The sequence below is a fragment of the Pristiophorus japonicus genome, chromosome 17 (assembly GCF_044704955.1).
Source record: "Pristiophorus japonicus isolate sPriJap1 chromosome 17, sPriJap1.hap1, whole genome shotgun sequence".
Taxonomy (NCBI): Eukaryota; Metazoa; Chordata; class Chondrichthyes; family Pristiophoridae; genus Pristiophorus; species Pristiophorus japonicus.
The window spans coordinates 26,888,065-26,904,511 of record NC_091993.1 but is presented as its reverse complement, the minus strand read 5'-3'; positions in this window follow the sequence as shown (position 1 = coordinate 26,904,511).

Sequence of the window (16,447 nt, the reverse complement as noted above, 5' to 3'; positions counted from 1 at the left end):
CGAGCCTCTTCTGTCATTCAGTTAGATCATGGCTGATCTGTACCTCAACTCCGTCGACCTGCCTTGCTTCCATAACTCTTCCTACCCTTAGCTAACAACAATCTCTCCATCTCAGTCTTGAAATTTTCAATTGACCCCTGGCCTTTCGGGGGAGAGAATTCCAGATTCCCACTGCCCTTTGTGTGAAGAAGAGTTCTTGACATCATCCCTGAAAGGCCTGGCTCTAATTTTAAGATTATGTCCCCTTGTTCTGGACTACCCCCACCAGAGAAATAGTCATTTTGAACGCCTCAATTAGATTACCCTTCAACCTTCTAACTTCAAGGGAATACAGGCCAAGTTATGGAATCAATCCTCATAATTTAACCCTGTAACCCCTTGTGTTGATCTTAGTCCAGTCGACACCTCAAGTCACTGCAGAAATACCACCAACGATGTCTCCGCAAAATCCTACAAATCCCCTGGGAGGATAGACGCACCAACACCAGCGTCCTCGACCAGGCCAACATCACCAGCATTGAGGTACTGACCACACTACTTGGAACTTCTTCATGGCAAACGAGCCAAAGGCGGGCATAGGAAACATTTCAAGGACACCCTCAAAGCCTCCCTGATAAAGTGCGACATCCCCACCGACACCTGGGAGCCGCTGGCCAAAGACCGCCCTGAGTGGAGGAAGTGCATCCGGGAGGGCGCTGAGCGCCTCAAGTCTCATTACCGAGAGCATGCAGAAATCAAGTGCAGGCAGCGGAACGAGCGTGTGGCAAACCAGTCCCACCCACCCTTACCCTCAATGACTGCTGTCCCACCTGTGGCAGGGACTGTGGCTCTCGTATTGAACTGTTCAGCCACCTAAGGACTCATTTTAAGAGTGGAAGCAAGCCTTCCTCGATTCTGAGGGACTGCCTATGATGATGATGACGATGATAATTTTAGTCAGAGTGGGCGCTTGAATTGACATCAGTGTTCCTAAGTTTGGAAGGGGGGGGAGGAAAGATATATTGGCCAGGATCATGGGTATGGACATCAGTGAGGACAGGTGCAGATTCAGGTGTGTTATAACCTCCACCCCAGCCCCCCCCGCCCCCACCTCCACCCACTCCCATAATTGGACAGACTGCAACACTACATGAAGAATGGGCAAATAGGTGAGGTATAGAAGCAATGTTGATGCCTGTGGAACCAACAAGTTCAGGAGGGAAGGTGAGAAAAGTGGAAAATCAATGAAATTCCCTCAGGCATTGAGTTCAAAATAGCTTGTGGGCATGATGCAATGGGACCTGTCCCTCACACTCACAACACTTCGACATATTCTCCAGTATCGCTCTTCTTGTAATCCTGTAATTGTGTTCCGAACACAGTTGAGACTGCACACAGGGAGGTTAAAGTAACAGTGACCTCAGTCTTTATTAAGACACTCCAGAGTGAGGAGCAGGCCTTCGGGGCCGGCTTATATACAGTGCTCCCAAGGGATGCTGGGATACTTTGGGACATCAGGGGATGCGCTCCGTGGTGGCGGAACATGGGAGTGCATGCTTTACAGATACACAACATCACTCCACCGCCAAAGTCAAAGTGAAAACTATTTACAAGGTGAGGCGGTCGGGAGCCTTTCTTTCCCTGGTGGATTGCCTCGGTACAAATGTCTGTTCTGGTGTGTTGGCTGTGCCCTCGCTGGGCTGGCGTGTTGTTGGCCCTGCAGGGCTGCTGGGTGAGCCTGGCCTTGCTGGGCTGTTGGGCGTGATGGGTTCGATTTCCTGGTCCGGGGTGGTGTCGTTGATCCTTTGGGTGTGTGTTGTGGGCTCGAAAAAGGTGGTGTCTGCTGTGGGTTGTTCAGGGCAGTCTGTGAACCGCAGCCTCGTTTGATCCAGGTGCTTTCTGCAAATTTGTCCATTGTCTAGTTTGACTACAAACACCCTACTCCCTTCTTTAGCTATCACCGTGCCCACGATCCACTTGGGACCATGTCCATAGTTTAGCACATACACAGGATCATTCAGATCAATTACCCGTGACACAGTGGCGCTACCATCATTTACATTTTGTTGCTGCTGCCTGCTCTCTACCTGATCATGCAGGTTGGGGTGAACCAGCGAGAGTCTGGTTTTAAGTGTCCTTTTCAAGAGCTCAGCCGGGGACACCCCTGTGAGCGAGTGGGGTCTCGTGCGGTAGCTGAGCAGTACTCGGGACAGGCGGGTTTGGAGTGAGCCTTCTGTGATTCATTTAAGGCTCTGTTTGATTGTTTGTACTGCCTGCTCTACCTGCCCATTGGAGGCTGGTTTAAACGGGACCGAGGTGACATGTTTAATCCCATTGCGGGTCATGAATTCTTTAAATTCGGCACTGGTGAAACATGGCCCGTTGTCACTGACCAGTATGTCAGGCAGGCCGTGGGTGGCAAACATGGCCCTCAGGCTTTCAATGGTGGCAGTGGCGGTGCTTCCCGACATTATTTCACATTCAATCCATTTTGAAAAAGCATCCACCACCACCAGGAACATTTTACCGAGAAACGGGCCTGCATAGTCAACATGGATCCTCAACCATGGAGGGCCAGGACCACAAACTTAGTGGTGCCTCTCTGGGCACATTGCTCAACTGAGCACACATGCTGCATTGCCATACACAGGACTCTAAGTCAGAGTCGATACCGGACCACCACACGTGGGATCTGGCTATCGCTTTCATCATTACTATACCCGGATGCATGCTGTGGAGATCCGAGATGAACGTCTCCCTGCCCTTATTGGGTAGCACTACGTGGTTACCCCACAACAGGCAGTCTGCCTGACTGGACAGCTCATCCTTTCGTCACTGGAACAGCTTGATTAGCTCTTGCATTTCAACGGGGATGCTGGCCCAGCTCCCATGCAGTACACAGTTTTTTCCTAGGGACAGCAGAGGATCTTGGCTGGTCCAAGTCCTAATCTGGCGGGCCGTGACAGGTGATTTATCATTTTCAAACGCTTCCATGACCATCAACAAGTCTGTGGGCTGAGCCACCATCAACAAGTTTGCAGGCTGCGCCATTTCCACCCCCATGGTGGGCAATGGTAGCCAACTGAGAGCATCCGCACAGTTCTCGGTGCCTGGCCTATGGCGGATGGTATAGTTATACGCTGATAGTGCGAGTGCCCACCTTTGTATGCGGGCTGAGGCATTAGTAATTATCCCGTTGTTTTCGGCGAACAGGGATGTGAGGGGCATGTGATCGGTTTCCAGCTCAAATTTGAGGCCAAACTGGTACTGATGCATTTTCTTTACCCCGAACACCCACGCTAATGCCTCTTTCTCAATCATTCTGTAGGCCCTCTCGGCCTTAAGCAAGCTCCTGGAGGCATAGGCGACAGGTTGCAACTTCCCCGCAACGTTAGCTTGTTGTAATACACACCCGATTTCATACGACGACGCATCACATGCTAGCACAAGTCTTTTACACGGATTATACAATACCAGCAGCTTGTTGGAGCATAAAATGTTTCTGGTTTTCTCAAAAGCAATTACTTTGTTTTTTTCCCCCATACCCAGTTCTCACCTTTACGCAATAACACATGTAGGGGCTCTAAGAGGGTGCTTAACCCCGGTAGGAAGTTACCAAAATAGTTGAGGAGTCCCAAGAACGACCGCAGCTCTGTGACGTTCTGTGGCCTGGGCGCATTCCTGATAGCCTCTGTCTTGGCGTCTGTGGGCCGAATGCTGTCCGCCGCGATCTTTCTCCCCAAAAACTCCACTTCTGTTGCCATAAAGATTCATTTCGACCTCTTCAGCCAAAGCCCTACGCGATCCAGTCGCTGGAAGATCTCCTCCAGGTTTTGTAGGTGCTCGACGGTGTCCCCACCTGTGACCAATATGTCGTCCTGAAAAATCACCGTGCGTGGTACCAACTTGAGTAGGCTCTCCATGTTTCTCTGGAAGATCGCTGCAGCCGACCGAATTCCAAACGGGCATCTATTGTAGATGAACAGTCTCTTGTGCGTGTTGATGCAGGTGAGGCCCTTCGAAGACTCCTCCAGCTCCTGCGTCATGTAGGCCGAAGTCAGGTCGAGCTTGGTGAACGTCTTGCATCTTGCCAGCGTCGCAAATAGGTCATCTGCCTTATGTAGCGGGTATTGGTCCTGTAGCGAGAAACCATTAATAGTTACTTTATAATCGCCGCAAATCCTGACCGTGTCATCACTTTTGAGTACTGGAACAATCGGGCTGGCCCACTCGCTGAATTCCACTGGGGAGATGATGCCCTCGCGTTGCAGCCTGTCCAGCTTGATTTCCACTCTCTCCTTCATCATGTGAGGTACCGCTCGCGCCTTGTGGTGAATGGGTCGTGCCTCTGGGACCAAGTGGATCCGCACCTTTGCCCCAGAAAAGTTTCCAATGCCTGGCTCAAAAAAGGAAGGAAATTTGTTTGGAACCTGGGTACATGAGGCCAGGTTCCAAACAAATTTCATCCCAGTTCCAATGGAATTTTCCCAGCCAGCTCCTTCCAAGCAATGTGGGGCCATCGCCCAGGACAATCCAGAGTGGCAGTTCTTGCACCGTGTCCTTGTAGGTGACCTTGACCATGGACAGTGATGAGCTCTTTGGTGTACGTTGTCAGTTTTGTGTGGATGGGACTCAGGGCTAGTCTGAGTGCCTTGTTGCACCACAGTCTCTCAAACATCTTTTTACTCATGATGAATTGGCTAGCGCCAGTGTCCAGTTCCATGGCTACGGGTAAGCCATTCAATTTTATATTTGGCATTATAGGTGGACATTTCGTCAAAAATGTGTGAACCCCATGTACTTCAGCATCTGCCTCCTCTCTCTGAGGCTTGAAGTTGCTTTGATCCACCATGGACTGATCTTCCTCTGCCATGTGGTGGTTAGCAGGTTTCGGAGGGCTTGCAGCTCGTCTGCAAGCTCGTTGGAGGTGCCCCATTGTTCCACAGTTCTTGCAAACATACCCTTTGAAGCGGCATGAATAGGCTGAATGGAAGCCTCCACAATGCCAACAAGGTGTGAATTGCCTTGCATTCATCCTTTGTTGCGGACTCTGAGTCATCTGGGTCACCTGAGGCCTGCTGGCAGTTGCAGACTCGTGGGTTCTGCCCTGTACATTTCTGCTCGCAAACACAGTTCCAGTTAATTCATGAACATTGCTAGCACTTGTGTGCTGAGAGATTTGTTTGGTGTTATCAATAGTGGATATAAACGCCTGTGCTATCGCAATGGCCTTACTGAGGGTCGGTATCTCTACTGTCAAAAGTTTTTGTAGGATGGTCTCGTGGCCAACGCCCAGTACAAAAAGGTCTCTGAGCATCTGCTCCAGGTAGCCATCAAAATCACATTGTCCTGCAAGTCGCCTTAGCTCGGCGACGTAGCTCGCCACTTCCTGACTTTCAGATCGCTGGCACGTGTAGACCCGATACCTCGCCATCAGCATGCTCTCCCTCGGGTTAAGATACTCCCGAACCAGTGTACACAGCTCCTCATATGACTTATCTGTGGGTTTCACCGGAGCCAGAAGATTCTTCATGAGGCTGTAGGTCGGTGCCTCGCAGACCGTGAGGAGGACCGCTCTCCTTTTTGCAGCGCTTCCTTCTCCGTCCAGCTCGTTGGCTACAAAGTACTGGTCTAGCCGTTCGACATAGGCTTCCCAGTCCTCACCCTCCGAGAACTTCTCCAGGATGCCCACAGTTTGCTGCATCTTTGCGTTGGATTCGTATACTCGTCGCCAGTTATTGTGTTCCTAACACAGATGAGACTGCACACAGGGAGGTTAAAGTAACAGTGACCTCAGTCTTTATTAAGACATTCCGGAGTGAGGAACAGGCCTTAGGGGCCGGCTTATATACAGGGCTCCCAAGGGATGCTGGGATCCCTTGGGACTTCAGGGGATGCGCTCCCTGGTGGCGGAACATGGGAGTGCATGCTTTACAGATACACAACATTTAATATCTCCAAACTATTAAAGTAGTTGGGCTTTGGGATATTTTGTTCCGTACTTGAGATTACATAAACTTTCTGGGGACTCATTGCACAATAACCCTCAATGGTTCTTCAGATGTTGCACATTCCTCCCATTATATTTAAAGCTGGAAATAAACAAATAGTTGTTGATCAGCAGCAGGGTAAATATTGAAATTACTGGCAGCATCACAGGCGAGAGCACTGCCATCAACAACACTGCTCACCGGTCCCCAGTCTGTACACAGTTCGTGGGTCTTAGCTGTGCAGCAGCTGGGCAGGACACTGAAGCTCAGTGCACTGGGCTCAGGGGAGGAAAGTCAGCTGGTTGCTATTCATTAACTCCACCTGGAGTGTGTGTGTAGGTGTGTGTCTGAGTGAGTGTGTGTATAAGTGTGAGTGTGTGTGTGTGTGTGAGTGTGTGTGAGTGTGTGTGGGTGTGTGAGTGTGTGTGTGTGTATGTGTATGAGTGTGTGTGTGTGTGAGAGTGTGTGTGTGTGTGTGTGTGAGTGTGTGTATAAGTGTGAGTGAGTGTGTGTGTGTGAGTGTGTGTGTGTGTGTGTGTGTGAGTGTGTGTGGGTGTGTGAGTGTGTGTGTGTGTATGTGTATGAGTGTGTGTGTGTGTGAGAGTGTGTGTGTGTGTGTGAGTGTGTGTATAAGTGTGAGTGAGTGTGTGTGTGTGTATGAGTGTGTGTGAGTGTGAGTGTGTGTGTATGTGAGTGTGAGTGTGTGAGTGTGTGTGTGTGTGTGTGTGTGTATGAGTGTGTGTGTGTGTGTGTGTGTGAGTTAGTGTATGTGTGTGAGTGTGTGTGTGTGTGAGTATGAATCTGGCCAGTGATATTCCCCATGGTTGATTAGCCCGCTGAAGCTCACTGTCTCGGCTCGGGGCATGAAGAATGACCCTGTGAGTGAGGCACCACATCCTACCACTGCCCCGGGAAACGTATCCCAGCAAATAGTAAATCCCTTCAGCAAGTGAAGGGGACAAATTGGTAGCAAAAATGCCCAGAAAGCTGCAGCAGTATTTTGTCAGTCTGGGAGCAGAGTCATTGTTACGTTAAGTTGGGCAGTGCCAAAGGACATTATTACCCACAGTCACCGCCTGCTGCTGTGGTATTCTGTGCTTTATTACACCTTGGTTCCAATTTCTGCTGCCGTGCCAGAGTAGCTCATAGTTTTACTAATTATAAACATATTCACCATTTGAAAAATGCAGTTTCCCGGTGGTTTGACCTTTCAGCTTTACAGGCAAAGCAGAGAAGCAGAAGCTAAGATCCACCCGAACTCTCGGATATCTCCGAAATCTGGGATGTGCACATTTTCGATATGAGTTACTGAGTTACAGACATCGCCTTTGTTCCTGGCCGTAACCTTTTCCCTGAGAATATAACCCGGCAAGGACACACGGGAGTCAACCTTTAAGCTGTTCAGGTCATCAGGCGGGTGCCTGGTCCGCCCATGTAAAGGCCCCGGCCAATATGGCGAATGTCACACCGGGAGTGGATTGGTGCATCGCCATCTTTTGGCCCCCTGCCACCCTGTGCCTGCTGGGCGGATGCCATGACAAATCAGTCCAGGTTCTGGTGAGCCTCCCGTGGCATTGCTCATGGTGTGTGAGCTGATACAAGGAGGGGCATGTGGAAGGTACATTGGGCAGGCTATGGGCGGGGTGTAGTCCCTTGGGTGTAGGAGATTGACGGGCGATCTGATCGAGGAGCTGGATTTTCGGCCTTCTGCCGTCCCTGTTAGCGACCCCGAAGGGCAGCAATGGCGGCGGTAAGCACTTCCGGGCGGGTGACCTGCCGGGACATTCGGGGCCGGTCTCACCCGCCCGGGAGAGGCGAGCCGGTGTGAAGCGTCCCTGGTTGTGACACTGGCTCGATTTTTGGCTTCCGCCCGATCCGTAGCGCTCCGCAGCACCCCCTGCTGGGACTTCCTGTGAAAGCGGGCGGCCCGAGCAGGAGCATCCGCAGTGAGGTCAGTAATGCCCACCTCAGGTAAGTGATTGTTTTTTCTTTTCTTTTATTTGCGATTTGTGGTGTGGTGGCGTGAGTTATTTATTGGGAATGTTTTGGGTGTTTTTTCCCTCCTCGCCCCCCCCCCCAGGTCTCTCTCAGAGTGCTCCGGGGCCGGCTGTTTAACTCGGGATTAGCGCCCTGAGAGAGGTGTGCAACGCCTTCCTTAGCGCTCCGCCCCACACTCAAGGCCCAGCTGACGAATTTTGCTGACTGAGGCGCAAACTGTTCCCGGGTGCTAACTTTAACGCCCCACCACCATTACCGCCCCGAAATCAACAAAGCTGAAAACCCAGCCCGAGGTGTTTAAAATGTTAAAAAGGAATCGATAGGTTAGACACACAGAAACTATTTCCTCTGGTGGGCCAGTCCAGAACAAGGGGCGTAATCTTAAAATTAGAGCCAGGCTGTGAAATCAGGAAGCACTTTTTCCCCATGAACGCTGTGGATCTCGGGTCAATTGGGGCTTTCAAAACGGAGACCGTTAGATTTTTTTGTTGGGTGAGGGCATCAAGGGACACGGAGCAAAGGCAAGTAAATGGAGTTGAGGTGGAAGATTAACCTTGATCTAATTGAATAGCGGAACAGGCTGGAGGGGCAGAATGGCCTTCTCCTGTTCCCGTGTTCCTATTATGCAGAGGTCACCCAAAGGCATCGCCATGGCACCCAATCCATTTTGTTCCTGGTTTGTCATTATAATGTGGCCAGCATGAGGAACACGGATTCCACAAATCCTGCTTTTCCAGTGGGAAGCAATGCCGGGCGGGAGTTCATCGTGGGAGCGCAGGTTCTGATTTTACAGCGCGGAAAATCGTGGGCTGTGTGAGAGAGTTAAAGACATAAGAACATAAGAAATAGGAGCAGGAGTAGGCCATTCGGCCCCTCGAGCCTGCTCCGCCATTCAATGAGATCGTGGCTGATCTTCGACCTCAACTCCACTTTCCTCCCCGATCCCCATATCCCTTGATTCCCTTAATATCCAAAAATCTATCGATCTCTGTCTTGAATATATTCAATGACTGAGCATCCACAGCTCTCTGGGGTAGAGAATTCCAAAGATTTACAACCCTTTGAGTAAAGAAATCTTTCCTTCTCTCAGTGTTAAATGGCCAATCCCTCATCCTGAGACTGTGACCCCTGGTTCTAGACTCCCCAGCCCGGGGGAAACATCCTCCCTGCATCTATCCTGTCAAGCTCCTTAAGAATTGTATATGTTTTAATAAGATCACCTCTCATATTCTAAACTCTGGAGAATATAGGCCTAGTCTACTCAATCTCTCCTCATTAGACACAAAGGACTTGCATTTATACATAGTGCCTTTCATGACCACGATATTTCTGCCAGCATTGCTTCCCACTGGAAATGCAGGGCTGTGGAACCCACTCTGTAAAGTTCTGTTGCAGAAATATTTCACTAAGAAGCAAGAGGAGATTTGCATCCCGTGAGTCCGGGCAGGATTTAAACCCAAGTCCCAGGAGTGGAAGGACACTGTCTCGACTCTTCCATCCCAAACATGTTTAACTAATTTACTGGAATTCTTTGAGGGTATAACGAGCATGGTGGATAGAGGTGTAACGATGGACGTGGTGTATTTAGATTTCCAAAAAGCATTCGATAAGGTGCCACACAAAAGGTTACTGCAGAAGATAAAGGTACGCGGAGTCAGAGGAAATGTATTAGCATGGATAGAGAATTGGCTGGCTAACAGAAAGCAGAGAGTCGGGATAAATGGGTCCTTTTCGGGTTGGAAATCGGTGGTTAGTGGTGTGCCACAGGGATCGGTGCTGGGACCACAACTGTTTACAATATACATAGATGACCTGAAAGAGGGGACAGAGTGTAGTGTAACAACATTTGCAGATGACACAAAGATTAGTGGGAAAGCGGGTTGTGTAGAGGACACAGAGAGGCTGCAAAGAGATTTAGATAGGTTAAGCGAATGGGCTAAGGTTTGGCAGATGGAATACAATGTCGGAAAATGTGAGGTCATCCATCTTGGGAAAAAAAAACAGCAAAAGGGAATATTATTTGAATGGGGAGAAATTACAACATGCTGTGGTGCAGAGGGACCTGGGGGTCCTTGTGCATGAATCCCAAAAGGTTAGTTTGCAGGTGCAGCAGGTAATCAGGAAGGCGAATGGAATGTTGGCCTTCATTGCGAGAGGGATAGAGTACAAAAGCAGGGAGGTCCTGCTGCAACTGTACAGGGTATTGCTGAGGCTGCACCTGGAGTACTGCGTGCAGTTTTGGTCACCTTACTTAAGGAAGGATATACTAGCTTTGGAGGGGGTACAGAGACGATTCACTAGGCTGATTCCGGAGATGAGGGGGTTACCTTATGATGATAGATTGAGTAGACTTGGTCTTTACTTGTTGGAGTTCAGAAGGATGAGGGGTGATCTTATAGAAACATTTAAAATAATGAAAGGGATAGACAGATAGAGGCAGAGAGGTTGTTTCCACTGGTCGGGGAGACTAAACTAGGGGGCACAGCCTCAAAATACGGGGGAGCCAATTTAAAACCGAGTTGAGAAGGAATTTCTTCTCCCAGAGGGTTGTGAATCTGTGGAATTCTCTGCCCAAGGAAGCAGTTGAGGCTAGCTCATTGAATGTATTCAAATCACAGATAGATAGATTTTTAACCAATAAGGGAATTAAGGGTTACGGGGAGCGGGCGGGTAAGTGGAGCTGAGTCCATGGCCAGATCAGCCATGATCTTTTTGAATGGCGGAGCAGGCTTGAGGAGCTAGATGGCCTACTCCTGTTCCTAATTCTTATGTTCTTATGTTCCCTCGTCCCCCAGAGCCCTGGGTTTCAATGTTTGAAACGAGTCTGTTTGATTACACATCCTGTTTCATATTTTAAAGCAAACAGGGGGTTTGGAATTTCACCCATTCAACAGGGAACAGTTTCACCCAGTATCTTCCAAGAAAATATATTAAACAAGACATGCCAAATCCCCTGAGGGATTAAAGGCTTACTTAAAATGTCTGGTCTGGTACAATCAGAACAACACAGGACGGGGTCCAGTTAGTGCCAGTGCTCTGTAAGTGAAGTGCGTAAGCAAGGGACACAAGTGATAATAACTGGGTTTCTCTGCGGCACAGACAGATATTGTGGCAGAATCATTCCGTGAGTCACCCAAGTGCTCTCCCAGTTATGATGGGAATATTCCCCATGTGGTACTGGGCCTCTCGCATTCCCGGCTCAGGCAAAGAAAGAAGGACTTGCATTTCTATAGCGCCTTTCACGGTCATCATACATCACACAGCACTTTACAGCCAATTAAGTACTTTTGGAGTGTAGTCACTGTTGTAATGTGGGAAACACGTGTGGGATAACTCCCCCTGCTCTTCTTCGAAATAGTGCCATGGGATCTTTTACATCCACCTGAGAGAGCAGACGGGGCCTCGGTTTAATGTCTCATCCGAAAGATGGCACCTCCGACAGTGCAGCGCTCCCTCAGCACTGCAGTGGGAGTGTCAGCCTGGATTGTGACCTCAAATCTCTAGAGTGGGGCTTGAACCCACAACCTTCTGACTCAGAGGCGAGAGAGTGCTGCCCACTGCTGACACGTAGTACATACACACGACCAAGGTGGGGTCCACCCACATGAGGGTACACTCCCTTTTTAAGAGGTTCAGTAGTAAACTTGTAAAATAGGTGCTGGCATCTAATCATGTCATTTGCCGTTTTTAAAATAAAATCAGAAATGCAACATAACCTCAGCTTTCTGGCCGAACTCTTACTTTTAAAAATGTGTTTCATTTCAGTTATATTGAGGTTTTTTTTTTAAGACTAGCCCAACCTGGCTGTGCCTGATTGGAGCCGTGGTGCAGCGCCAGGGACACAGCGATGGAGCTCTGTCAGGCCCCCGTGTCCTGTACCACACATCGCGGTGGAAGCAGGGCCACCTGCGGAGGCAGTGTGGAGCCAGGACAGCTGTGACCATCGCAGGAACCTCTGTCTTCCAAAATACACACGGCTTCAGTCAACTCTGTGGTCATCGCCAAGCGGGCTGGGAGCATCATGGAAACTCATCTCATTTAGGAACGGAGGAGGCCATTCGGCCCCTCGAGCCTGCAGCCCACCATTCAGTTGGATCATGCCTGGCCTGCAGTTCCACCCCATCGCTACCACATTGAGTGGTTGAGGTGAATAGCATTGATGCATTTAAGGGAGAGCTTGATAACACATGAGGGAGAAGGGAATAGGAGGAACATGCTGATATGAAGACTTGCATTTCATTTATATAGCGCCTTTCACGACCACCAGACGAATCAAAGCGCTTTGCAGCCAAGGAAGTACTTTTGGAGTGTAGTCACTGTCGTGATGTGGGAAACGCGGCAGTGTCGGAGGTGCCGTCTTTCGGATGAGACGTTAAACCGAGGCCCCGTCTGCCTTCTCAGGTGGACGTAAAAGATCCTGCGGCACTATTTCGAAGAAGAGCGGGGGAGTTACCCCGGTGTCTTGGGCTAATATTTATTCTTCGATCAACCCAACAAAAACAGATGATCTGGTCGTTATCACATTGCTGTTTGTGGGAGCTTGCTGTGCGCAAATTGGCTGCTTTGTTTCCAACAGCGACTACAGTACAAAAGTACTTCATTGGTTGTGAAGCGCTTTGGGATGTCTGGTGGTCGTGAAAGGCGCTATATAAATGCAAGTCTTTTTTTAACTGTCCGACACAGAGGTCAGTTCCCTTTACTTCATTCCAATGATGTGCTTCAGCCCCAGCTTCAGAAGAGACCAATTGCTGTACCAGTGCGACTTTTCCATCTCCCACACGAGCCAGCTTAAGTGTCAGGTTAGGGGAGGTTCTGTGCTGTGTGCCCCTGCCCACCAGGAACCGGCATGGCGAATGATGTTCAGTCCTGGAACACCACCATCTCGTGTACGGGATGAGCAACTACATGCACCCATATATGTCCGCACGGCACCAGTCATTGAGAATGTAAGTGTCTCAACTAACATTGGCTCTTGTCGGTAAAATGTTCTTAGGAACATGGGAACAGGAGGCGGCCATTCAGCCCCGTCGAGCCTGTTCCACCATTCAATGTGATCACGACTGATCTGCGACCTAACTCCATATACGCGCCTTTGCCCTATATCCCTTAATACCTTTGGTTAACAGAGAGCTATCAATCTCCGATTTAAAATTAGCAATTGCGTGTGCGGGAGAGAGTTCCAAACTTGTACCACCCTTTGCGTGTGGAAATGTTTCCTCACTTCACTCCCGAAAATTCTGGTTCTAATTTTTAGGCTATGTTCCCGAGTCTGAGACTCCCCAGCGAGCCTCATCCTTGGTAAGAAAACCACAGAGAAAAATCAATTCAATTGGAGACTAACTCTAACGTTGCCTGAATTCAATGCACAGATTCAGCCAGCAGACACAGTGTGGGGGTGTTGCGATCCTGCCCTGCTCCTTCCTTCAGTTTTCTTTCCGGTATCTTATAATAATAACCTTTACTTATATGGCGCATTTAACGTAGAAAAACGTCCCAAGGCGCTTCACAGCAGTGTTACAGACAAACAGATGAATTTGACAACGAGCCACAGAAGAAATGAAGGCAGATGACCAAAAGCTTGGTTAAAGAGGTAGGTTTTAAAGAGCGTCTTAAAGGAGGAAAGAGAGGTAAAGAGGCGGAGAGGTTTAGGGAGGGAGTTCCAGAGCTTGGGGCCCTGGCAGCTGAAGGCATGCCCATGGTTGAGTGATTATAATTAAGGATGTTCAAGAGGCCAGAATTTGAGGAGCGCAGACATCTTGTGGGGTTGTGATCTTGAGATGTGTTTCCTCTTTCCCTGTTTATTGTATTAGCATACTGCAAAATACAGGGCTACGGTAGCATAGTGGTTATGTTACTGAACTAGTAATCCAGAGGTGTGGACTAATGATCCAGAGACATGAGTTCAAATTCCACCACGGCAGCTGGGGAATATAAATTCAATGAATTAAATAAAATTTGGAATCAGTAATTGTAGTTAATAAACCCATCTGGTTCATTAATATCCTTTAGGGAAGGAAATCTGCAGCCCTTACCTGGTCTGGGCCTATATGTGACTCCAGACCCAGATCAATGTGGTTGATCTTAACTGCCCCTCTGAAATGGCCCAGCGAGACACTCAGTTGTACCAAACTGCTACAAAGAAGTATACTCACCACACGGACTGCAGCGGTTCAAAAAGATGGCTCACCACCACCTTCTCAAGGGCAATTAGGGATGGGCAATAAATGCTGCCCTTGCCAGTTGCGCCCACATTCACAAGATAAGGAGTTATGCAACTGGATATTTAAGAACATAAGAAATAGCAGGAGTAGTCCATTTGGCCCCTCGAGCCTGCTCCGCCATTCAATAAGATCATGGCTGATTTTCTACCTCAACTGCATTGTCCCCATATCCCTTGATTTCATTATTATCTAATAAATATACACAACAACTGAGCCTCCAGAGCCCTCTGGGGTAGAGAATTCCAAAAGTTCACCACCCTCTGAGTGAAGAGGTTTCTCCTCATCTCAGTCCAAAATGGCCGACCTCTTATCCTGAGACTGTGACCCTAAGTTCCAGACTGCCCAGCCTGGGGGAAACATCTACCCTGTCAAGCCCCGTAAGAATTTTGTATGTTTCAATGAATAAAGGAAAAAAGACCTGCAATTATAGACATTTCCACCAGAGGACACTGCAGGACTAAGAAATTCGGGAGGTTGGGAATCCTCACCATAATCAGGGTCACGAGTTCACAGTGCTTGAACTCCATTCTGTTTTTAATACGTGGATGTTTTGGGGATTTTTACCAGTGTTTTGGGAATCGCATCCCACATCACTCCACCTGCTCCTTTGTGGAACGGGAATGTGAGCAGCCAGCTAATAATAAGCTATAGGGCTGCTGGAGCCTGTAGTTCACAGAGACTTTGTCAAATTCTATTTTTATTGATGGGACTTTGGGATTGTTACCCATACTGAGGGAGTGCTGCACTGTCGGAGGTGCCGTCTTTCGGATAAGACGTTAAACCGAGGCCCCGTCTGCTCTCTCAGGTGGACGTAAAAGGTCCCGTGGCAATATTTCGAAGAAGAACAGGGGAGTTATCCCCGGTGTCCTGGCCAATATTTATCCCTCAATCAACATAACAAAAAAAACCAAATTAGCTGGTCATTATCACATCGCTGTTTGTGGGAGCTTGCTGTGCACAAGTTGGCTGCCACCTTTCCCACATTACAACAGTGACTACACTCCAAAAATACTTCATTGGCTGTAAAGCGCTTTGAGTGATGATTGTGAAAGGCGCTATACAGATGAAAATCTTTTTTACGTTAGGGATCATACTCCATGATTCCGTGTGCTTTGCATCTACAAACAAAGTCAGTGAAATTGTTGGATTGTGGACCTGTCACACAGAGAAAGGACCAGCGCACCCCACACTCGGAGAGGGTGCAGAGGGGATTTACTAAATGGTGCCAGGGATCAGGGACTTCAGTTACGTGGAGAGACTGGAGAAGTTGGGGTGGGTCTCCTTAGAGCAGAGATAGATGAGGGTAAATCTACTAGAGGAGTTCAAAATTAACTGGGGTTTTGATAGAGTAAATAATGAGAAACTGTTTTCAGTGACAGGAGGGTCGGTCTCCTGAGGACACAGAGTTAAGGTCATTGGAAAAAGAACCAGAGGGGGAGAGGAGGAGAATTTTTTTACATAGCTAGTTGTCACCATCGGTGGCCGTGCCTTCTGTTGCCTGGGCCCCAAGCTCTGGAACTCCCTGCCTAAACCTCTCTGCCTCTCTACCTCTCTTTCCTCCTTCAAGACGCTCCTTAAAACCTCCCTCTTTGACCAAGCTTTTGGTCACCTGCGCTAATTTCTCCTTATGTGGTTCGGTGTCAAATGTTTAGCAGGTAACACTCCTGTGAAGCACCTTGGGACGTTTCACTACGTTAAAGACGCTATATAAATACAAGCTGTTGTTGTTGTTATGATCTGGAACGCGCTGCCTGAAAGGGTGGTGGATGCAGGTTCATTAATAACTTTCAAAAAGGAATAAATATTTGAAAAGGAAGAAATGTGCAGGGCTCCGGGGAATGAGCCGGGGGGGGAGTGGGACTGATTGGATCACTCTATCAAAGAGCCGACACAGGAACGATGGGCTGAATGGCCTCATTCTGTGCTCTATGATTCTATGCTTTACTACCAACAACGGTGAGTGACTGCGAGGCCTGATAAATGACACTCGACCCGTCTGGACACATATTACCCTGGAACACTTTCCATTTGCAATCACTAGGTTTGACTTTTGACAGAATACACTCAGCTTATCAGCTGCCACTCGAGTTAAAACCGACGGAAACGCGGGCCAGAAATTACTGTCAGCGGCAAACCTTTAATGCATTTTATGAAATTCCTTTCTCCACTTTTCCGAGAGGCGTTAACCTGTTTAAAATACATGGCCGGTTGCTCTGTTCACTCTGCAGCCGAATGAACGCTGTGAGAATTATTTAAATG